Below are 9,263 nucleotides of genomic sequence, written 5' to 3' on the forward strand. Positions count from 1 at the left end.
GAACTCTTGTGTACAAAGGAACTAGAAATTGATGGTCTGGAAAATTCTTTGATGCCAGAAAGGGAGACCTAAGATAGCAGTTCCTCATGTGAGGATTTATCCAAACATGAAACTTGTAAGATACTACAGAAAAAGCAAGGATTGGAGATGGGATTATCCAGGGGGGATTTGTGGAAAGTCCTTTCGACTGATAGGTATGATCCCACTATTCTGCCTAGAAAATCAACAAGAGTTGACTGTTGATCAACAAGAATTGTCTTTCCCTAGCCAGTCTGCACTACAAGGGACAGAGAAGGGACAGATTGAAGGAAAAATAATTTCAAAGGCAGAGCCATGGAAGCTAAGGTCTAAAACCAAGAAAACTCAGGCCAGAAAAGCAGGCCTCCATGCATTTGGAGAGTGTGAGTTTGCCCTGAAAGCAGAGGGCATGTCTTCTGCTTCAATGTTCAGGAAGAGTTTCAGAGACTGGGCCTCAGAGAGGGTGGAGCTCATTCCTTGTGGTTTGGGGAGAGCATTGTTGCTCCTCTGTTATTCTGAGGGGGTTTAGAGTGTGCTCCAGAGATGGCAGAGTATCCAGGTGCTCTCCAATGCTTGTTGAGTGTGGACACAAGAAAATGGTGCTCTCCCCAATGTCCCCCAAGGTTCTACCCTTCACCTCAGTGTTGGAAGAGGCAGTGTTTCTACTCTCAGAAAGGGTGGGACTGCTGCTTTCTAAAGCCCTGAGGATAAATGGCTCCCAGACTTTGAAATCTAATGTAGTTTGCCCTGTAGGTTTTTGAAGCTGCTTGGGACAGTGAACTTTGTTTTCCTTCAATTCCTCCCAATGGAAATGATAATGTTGACCATATGAGTGTGCCTCTTGTAAATGTTGGCAACAGATGACTTGTTCTGAGTTTTACAGGTCCAGACTCAGGGGAGAATTTTGCCTTGGGACAGACTCTGCCTATAACTGAATTTGATGAGGTTTTTTTTTTTTACTGGTTCTGACTTTGTATTGTTAGGAAAATGCTTTAAGGCTTTGTGATATTGTAATGGAATGAATATGTTTTATATATGGAAAGAATATTTGTTTTCCTTGGGGTCCAGAGGGTACGATTTGCTGCTTTGACATTGTTGTGTACCCCCCAAAGAACCATGTTCTTTAATCCTGATTCATTATTTTTGGGTGGAATCACTTTTTATACAATTTTATTGAGATATAGTCACACAGTGTACAATCTATCCAGAGTATACAATTGAAGGCTTGCAGTATCATCATATAATGCATCACTACAACAATTTTTTAATCATCATATAGTTGTGTATTCATCACCATGATTAGTTTTAGAATATCTGCATCACTTTAGAAAAAGAAATGAAAAGAAAAAATCATAAATTCCATACCCTTACCCTCCCCTCTTCATTTACTACTCCTATTGCAATCTACCCAAAATTTTTACCCCTCTTCCCACCCATTAGGTAATTATTTATGTCTTTAATTTTTACTCATCTGTTGGGTGGATTATTTTTTATTGAGGTATATCTATGGAGATTTAGTCCACCCAATTGTGGGTGGGACCTTTAATTAGGTTGTTTCCATGAGATGTGGCTCCATACATTCAAGCTGGGTCACCTACTGGAGTCTTTTAGTACAGAACCAATTTAGAAAATGCTTCAGAGCCAACACAGAGAGAAACACTTGTGCAGAAAGAAAATACCCCCTGGGAAGCTTTCTGAAATCCAGAATCCATTTGAAAGGAGTATCAAGGAGAGAAAGCTAGCAGACATAACCATGTGCCTTCCCAGATGAAAGGGAAACCTCACACCTCTGGCATGGCAGGCAAAAATTCTGCCACTGAGCCACCATAGCACTACTCTAGACTGGCTTTTAAAAACAATTTACAATACCAAATTTTGGCTAAAATGGAAAATAACTGAAACTCTCATACATCACTGGTAAAAATGCAAAATTGTACAGAAACTTGGAATAAGTCTGATAGTTGAAAAATTAAACATATCTAGATCATATATATCATATGACACAAATTTTCACACCTAACCATTTATCTTAAAGAAATGGAAACATAGGTGAACAAACAAATCTGTATACAAATGTTTATAGCAGCCTTATGCATAATTGCTCCAAATTGGGAAATAATCTAACAATCCTTCAACTTGTGAATGGTTAAACTGTGGTACATTCATACAATGAAGCACCACTCAGCAACATTATACATACAGTAATTATGGATCTCAAATACATAATGCTAAATGAAAGATGTCACATTCAAAATGCCTCATTCTGTATGATTCCATATATATGACATTTGCTTGCCCATGCAAAAAGAAAAACACAAATGAATATATTTTTATTTGAGTATATTTTTTAGCAAAAATATTTAACTTTTATAGACTACATTAATGTTCACATCCTTAGAGAGTGGTGGTTGATTACAAGTCCTTTTATAGATGAAGAGTAGTAGAGCCCTTCTACCTGTAGATTCTCCAGAATACTTACACAGCATATAAAAATCACTAAAGAGTATTTTCTCTGGGAAAAGATATATAGGTTGGTTTTTGGATTTTAGGAGGAATTAAAGGATATCTGCATGGTTTATGTAATTTGGGTAATGATGGTGTTAAAGAAGGCATTGTTGATTATATGTATCTCTCATCTGAATTAGAGTATGTTTTGGATTATAGACTGATCACACTGTCAACTTCATTAAATGAGAGTCCTCCATGAAAATGTTACTTTTTCTAGACTGGTAAAGAACCTCTGAGTGTGCAATTTGATGAAAGCGTCATCAGTAAGTATTGATTTACTTACGTTTTTGGCCTGTTTGGGCTCTGTTTTATAAGAAAGAGAATTTTAACCAAAAAGGACAGTCCTTATGTACTTTCTAATTATTGAATTTGACTGCAGGCATTTAGGCCCAATCTATTTGAGGTCAAGTTATCTATTAGTGGGCAAACACTTTCTCTAGATTCAAAATTCATTAGTACATTTCTCAGGAAAGCTTGCCTAAAATCATTCAAAGAATAAATTCATGAATTTACACTAGTAGGAAGCACAGACAAATGAACTAATACATGAATAATGACAAATTTTATGAGTTACCCGAAGGAAAGGAAAGGAACTCAGTGTTTAAACCTGGCTCAATATCTTAGTCATTTCTGTATGGAGCAGGGACAAGGGAGGGCATGAGAAATATTGTTCTCAGTAAGTATATATTGATGTGAGTAAGTATACATTATGTTGGACAGTAAACATCAGGAGAGCCAAAGTTTATGTTTGGGTTGTGGATTCAGTTTTATGAAAGTTCTCACATAGGAGGGGAACCTGGACATGGGACATAATTGTGAGAACAAACTATATGAAAAGGAGATTTTCACAGCAAGGTGCAACATCTGATTACTGAAATGACAGGTGGCATTCAGGTAATGGTGTAAGCTTTAAGGAATTTGAACTGGGAAGCAAGAAGGAAAAATTTAAACTCTGGCTGTGTCTTTTTCTAGCTATGTACTTTTTTAAGGTTACAAACCTTAGAAAAGTTTCTGGTTTTCTAAGGTTTCTGAACCTCTTTTCATTTAATTTGTTAAATAGGTAAATCTGCCTTAATTAATATGTTAATTTAAAGATTAAATAAAAGTAATTCTCCAAACACATTTAATACAATGTTGTTTATGTGATTTTAGGAACAAATGCATAAGTTAATTTAACTGTTTTCAGAAAATATCATTTATCCATAAAATAATTATATAATTTTTAACAATGTTAATAAAAATTTAAAACATAAAAGGTCTTCCACATCTATAAATTATGAAATGAAAAATGTTACAGTTGAAAACTATTAATATAATATAAGATGTCAACTGCCATTTTGCTAATTTCAATGTGAAGTATGAGTTTTATTCCAAATCCTAAATTCTATTTAATTTGAGCCTTCTGAACCAATCAGGATTGTGAGATGTTATGACACATGTGCATATGCTACTTTTTTGATGCAAGGTATTTTCAGGACTATATTTGTAATACAGCAGCCATCCATTGATCCCTCAAAGTGGAACAAGTCCTTGATAATAAAATGCATTGTTTCTTGATTATCTAAATCCAGCAGGATGAGATCATAAGTAAGTATTGAGAGAGTGATAGTTTTAGACATTTAATATGGAAGAACCAGGAAAACTTCAGGCAAATATCCTCAGAAGGATAGCTATAAGGCAAAGTAGGACTGGGGTGAGAGTTGAAAGGATGGGGTTGGATATTTCAGAAGCCAGATATATTGATAGCTGAGAAAATCCACAGTGATTTCTCTGGATGTGAAGACCAAATATTCTGAGTCAGGACGGGAATGGAAAATCTCTGAAAACCATGGGCTGATGAAGATATAAAACTCAATGGTTTTCATCTTATCTGTACAAAGAAGTTATTCTCTTAGGACATATTTCATGTTCCTGTTTATTAGATTGGGTTCATTCCCAGGTGGAGGATTAGGAGTCATGAGAGTTGTGTCTGAAAGTCAAGGATAAGTCCAGAATCTAATAGCTTCTTTCTACATTCTCAGTTTTGCTTACCTTGTGCTTATCTTGTTATGAGTGTAAACCCAGAGGAAGACAATTCTCAGCTGAGCTGTTGACCATGCAGCCACTGGTGAGTAAGGAATACTTCCTTTTACTGAAATTACCCATGTGTTTTCAGCAGATGGGCATAGATATTTGTGCTAGTTTGAAAGGATTTATGTGCCCTAGAAAAGCCATGCTTGAATCCTAATCAATCTTGTAGGAACAATGGTTTCTTCTAATCCCTATTCAGCACTATAAGTTGGAAACTTGATTAGGTTATCTTCATGGAGATGTGGTTAATCATTTTTAAGTATTATACTTGGTTAGATAGAGACATGTTTCCACCCATTCTGTATAGATCTTGATTAGTTTAGTGGAATCTTTTAAAAGAAGAAGCATTTGGGGGAATGCTTCAGAGTGACATAGTCACATGAAGCAGAAAGTCCACCAGCCAGTGACCTATGAAGATGAAGAAGAAAAATGCCTCCCAGGGAGCTTCATGAAGCAAGAGGCCTGGAGAGAAAGCTAGCAGACACCACTTTTGCTATGTGCCCCACCAACTGAGAGAGAAATGCTGAATGTCATCACCTTCTTGAACCAAGGAGTCTTTCCCTGGATGTCTTAGATTGGACATTTCTATAGACTTATTTTAATTTAGACAATTTCACAGCCTTAGAACTATAAACTAGCAATTTATTGAATTCTCCTTTTTAAAAGCTGTTCCATTTCTGGGATATTGTATTCTGGCAGCTAACAAACTAGAACAATATTCTGATCTCATTTAGAAGCTATTCAGGGATCTGAGCTAAAGTTATATTTCTCCTGGCCTCTGGGATGGTGATTGTTCAAGTTCGCTGTTTAAATTTCCAACCTGTAGTACTGAATAAGGATTAGAAGAAGCTGTTGTTCTCACAACATTGATTAGAATTAAAACATGGTTTTTGCTTTTCTAGGGCACATAAATCCTTTCAAACTGGCACATTCCACCTTATGGGCCCTAAAAATCACATGTTTTCACCATATACAAGATGCATCACTCCATTACAATGCCAGAGAACCTTAAATCATTTCAGTAACATTACAAATACAACACAAGGTTAAAACCAGTAAATGTTTCAGAAAACTCAGCTACAGGCATGGACAGTTGTAAGGCAAAATTTTCTTCTCGGTCTGGACCTGTGAAACTCAAACAAGTTATTTGCTGCCAACATACAAGGGAGGAACAGTCATAGGATATATGTATCCATTTCCATAGGGAGGAAGGAATACATGAGTTACAGGACACAAGCAGGCTTAAAAAACTGTCAGGCAAATTCCATTAGATTCAAATCTGAGAGTCATTTATCTTTGAAGCTTTAGAAAGCAGCAATCCCACCGTTTTTTAGAGGCCTATGCTTGCCTTTCTGAATTCAACTTTGGGAGACACTGGAGAGACCACCTTTTACTCAGCTTCACCCTCTCTAAGCATCAGGGCCACACCCAGCCTCACTGTAAGCTTTACGGTACACACTCAACCCCTGCGTATGGTGGCAGCCCTATTCTCCCCAATCCCCAAAGGGTGTGCTGCACCCTCTCCAAGGCCTTAGGCATCACCACTCTTCCACTGCAATGAGGTAGAAAGCCCATCCTATTTCTCTGGGGCAAACTCACCCTCTCCACATGCTTGAATGGGTTCACTCTCCTAGCCTGAGTGTCTTGCCTTCAGACCTCAGCCTCCATGAGTCTACCTTTGAAGTTATTTTTCCTCCAATGTTTCCCTTCTCTATCCCTCTCTGTTCTGACTGCCAGTGGTTCTTTTTACACAGCTCCTGAAACACTTTCATTGGCTTTCAATAAAATAGTCTCAGATCATGTCCATCAGACATAAGGAGTTTCCACAAATCTGTCTTGGATAACTTCATGTCCAATCCTGCTTTCTCTGAAATGGCTGGTGGTTTCCACATTTGGTTAAATCTTCATGTGGGGCACTATTCTGTGGAGTCCCCCTTTCCAGAAGGTCAGAATTTTCCAGAAAATCAACATCTGGTTTCTGTGTACCCAAAAATTCAGGTTTCAGCTTATCCCTTTCCTGTTGCATTTTGCTATAAGCTGTGTGGAGAAACTAGGTTGCACTTTCCACATTTAATTTGGAAATCTCTTCTACTAAATTGCCAAGTTCGTGGGTTTTAAAATTTGTCTTCCATCCAAATCCACAGGTCAATTGTGCCATATTATCTGTCATTTTAAAACAAGGATTACATCTTCTTTACAGTTTGCAATAACACATATCTCATTTCTGTCTAAGGCCTTATCAGAAGTATCTTTAGAGTCCACATTTTTACCAACAGTCTCTTCAAAGCATTCTAGGCCTTCTCTATCAAGCTGCTCACAACTCTTCCAGAATCTTCTTATCCATTTTAAAAGCCACTCCAACATGTTTGGTATTTGTAAATTGTAGCACCCCACTTCTCTGATACCAAAATCTGTTCTAGTTTGCTAGCTGACCAGATGGAAAATACCAGAATCAAAAGAATGGCTTTTTAAGGGGGAATTTAACAAGTTGCTTGTTTACAGTTTTAAGGCTGTGAAATTGTCCAGTTAAAATATATCTGTGGAAATGTCCATTCTCAGACATCCAGGAAAAGATACCTTGGTTTAAGAAAGCTGATGACATTCAGCATTTCTCTCTCAGCTGGAAGGGCATATGGCAAACATGGTGTCATCTGCTGGCTCTCTTTCCAGGCCTCTTGCTTCATGAAGCTCCCTGGGAGGCATTTTCCTTTTTCATCTCCAAAGGTTGCTGGCTGGTAGACTCTGTGGTTCTCTCATCCTTCTGTCATGGTTCTGTACCTCTCTTCTTGTTCTCAAAGGGTCTCTGTCTGAAATGTTTCCTCTTATAAAATTCCAGCACACTAATCAAAACCCAGGTAGAATGAGTGGAGAGACATCTCCATCTAATCAAGTTTAGTACCCACAATTGATTGAGGCATGTCTCTGTAATGATAATCTAATCATGCTTCCAACCTACAATGATGAATAGGGATTGGAAGAAACCGTTGCTCTCACAAGATTGATTAGGATTAAAACATGGGTTTTCTAGGGTGCATCAATCCTCTCAAACTGGCACAGTGATCATTCATCAATAAGTAATCTTTCCAGCAAAAGTTTGTTGCAGACTCCATTAAGACTCTATATTCACTGGAGAACTGAGAGGTTTGTTCTCATTCAGCCCATGTCCTCTTTAGAGAAATAATGTACTCATTGATCCTGTTAATGCCTGCAAATGGCTTAGATGTATAGTGAGCTTAGTTGATAGAACTGAGTAATAGCAGATATTTATAGTTGGTAGGGAGGCTGGTGCTCAGCAAGTGAGTTCATCAGTACAGGGTTACAGTTGCCAAGGTGGAGGGTTTGCATTGTTGCAAGAAACAAATGTGAGGATTAGTCAATAGAAGGAAAAGAGGAATCATTTATTTTCCTCAAATCATAATTTCTTAAAGTTTTAATATTGTATATTTGTACATTTTTAAAACTTTTAAAATGGATACCTGAAATTTTCCCTTTCTTTTGTTCTCATTGCTCTTTTCCCCTTATTTTAAGCAGTTTATTCAAATTTTGTAAAAGAGAGTAATGAAAAGAAGTATTGTTTCTTTAATGCTAACTTGCATTCAGGAGTATAGAAAGTAGAGTAAAATTCATGTCCCTAGGAAATTTTGTGATGAATTGAAGAGACCGGAATGGTTTAAGGGCCTTCTTTTATTCTTAAACATAAAGAGGAGGTGAAGATAATAAAGAGAGAATGAACATGGGTTTTGAAGTTCCCAAGGAATATTGAGTTTGAATGATCTCATATCCCTGGAATGGGGAGCTAGGCTTATCCTTCAGTATAGGAGTTTCAGGAGTCTTTGAAGTGAGCCACTGATCCATATTTGTATTTTATGATAAATATCTGAAGTTATGGAAAATTTAATGAGTCAGCATACACTGTTCCAACTTATCCATGGTACCTATTTAGTTCTGTAGAATGCTATATTTAGCTGCAACGTTTGCTGCCATTCTATTGAATAATATATCTGTATATTAAGTTTGGATGCAAAGTACTTTACACATAAGCTCATGAGATCTTTCAAAATTTCAAACTGTTTGTGAAATGATGTCATAGATGAGAGAAAACAGGTCATCCAGGGCAGTAATATAACTATAGTTATAAAAGTGGCAACACATGAGTATTCACTGTCCTGTGATGAGTCTGTATATTTACTTGAAATAGGTAGAAAATGTTTTTTTGTTATAAATGCTGAAGTGCAAATTATACCTCACCATCTGCAAGTCATAATGACCAGTTTATTGGGAAATGTCAAGATTCTGTTAGACCATGTGTTTTTTGAGATTTTTAAAAATAATTGAGTCAAATAATCAATGTGTATTTGTATGTGTCCATACCTTTGAAAGACAGATTGTTCAGTATTAAGAATCATCTGACTTGAAACTCAAATGCAGTTTGAGCTTTCTGCAACAATTATCAATTCCTCAGTGCTATGCTTCCAATCATTGTGATCTGAATATCAGCAGATGGCCCTTTCTGAATACTTGTATCTCTGATGTTTTTAGGAGTTAGTGAAATTGAAAGATGTATTTATAGAATTTACTCAGGCAGAGTGGGTCATGCTGGATTCATCCCAGAGAAGGCTGGTCAGAGATGTGATGCTGGAGAGTATCAGTCATCTGCTCTCAGTGGG

General features: G+C 37.0%; 1 long non-coding RNA gene across 1 annotated transcript; it reads left to right on the forward strand.

Annotated features, from left to right (window-relative positions):
• Nucleotides 1-1,531: 1,531 nt before the first annotated feature.
• On the forward strand, nucleotides 1,532-9,257 carry LOC143673025 (uncharacterized). Its single transcript, XR_013170148.1, has 3 exons — nucleotides 1,532-2,789; nucleotides 4,548-4,633; nucleotides 9,136-9,257. It is a non-coding gene; the product is annotated as an uncharacterized LOC143673025 (long non-coding RNA).
• The last annotated feature ends 6 nt before the right edge of the window (nucleotides 9,258-9,263 follow it).

The sequence above is a fragment of the Tamandua tetradactyla genome (assembly GCF_023851605.1).
Source record: "Tamandua tetradactyla isolate mTamTet1 chromosome 22 unlocalized genomic scaffold, mTamTet1.pri SUPER_22_unloc_5, whole genome shotgun sequence".
NCBI classification, from domain to species: Eukaryota; Metazoa; Chordata; class Mammalia; order Pilosa; family Myrmecophagidae; genus Tamandua; species Tamandua tetradactyla.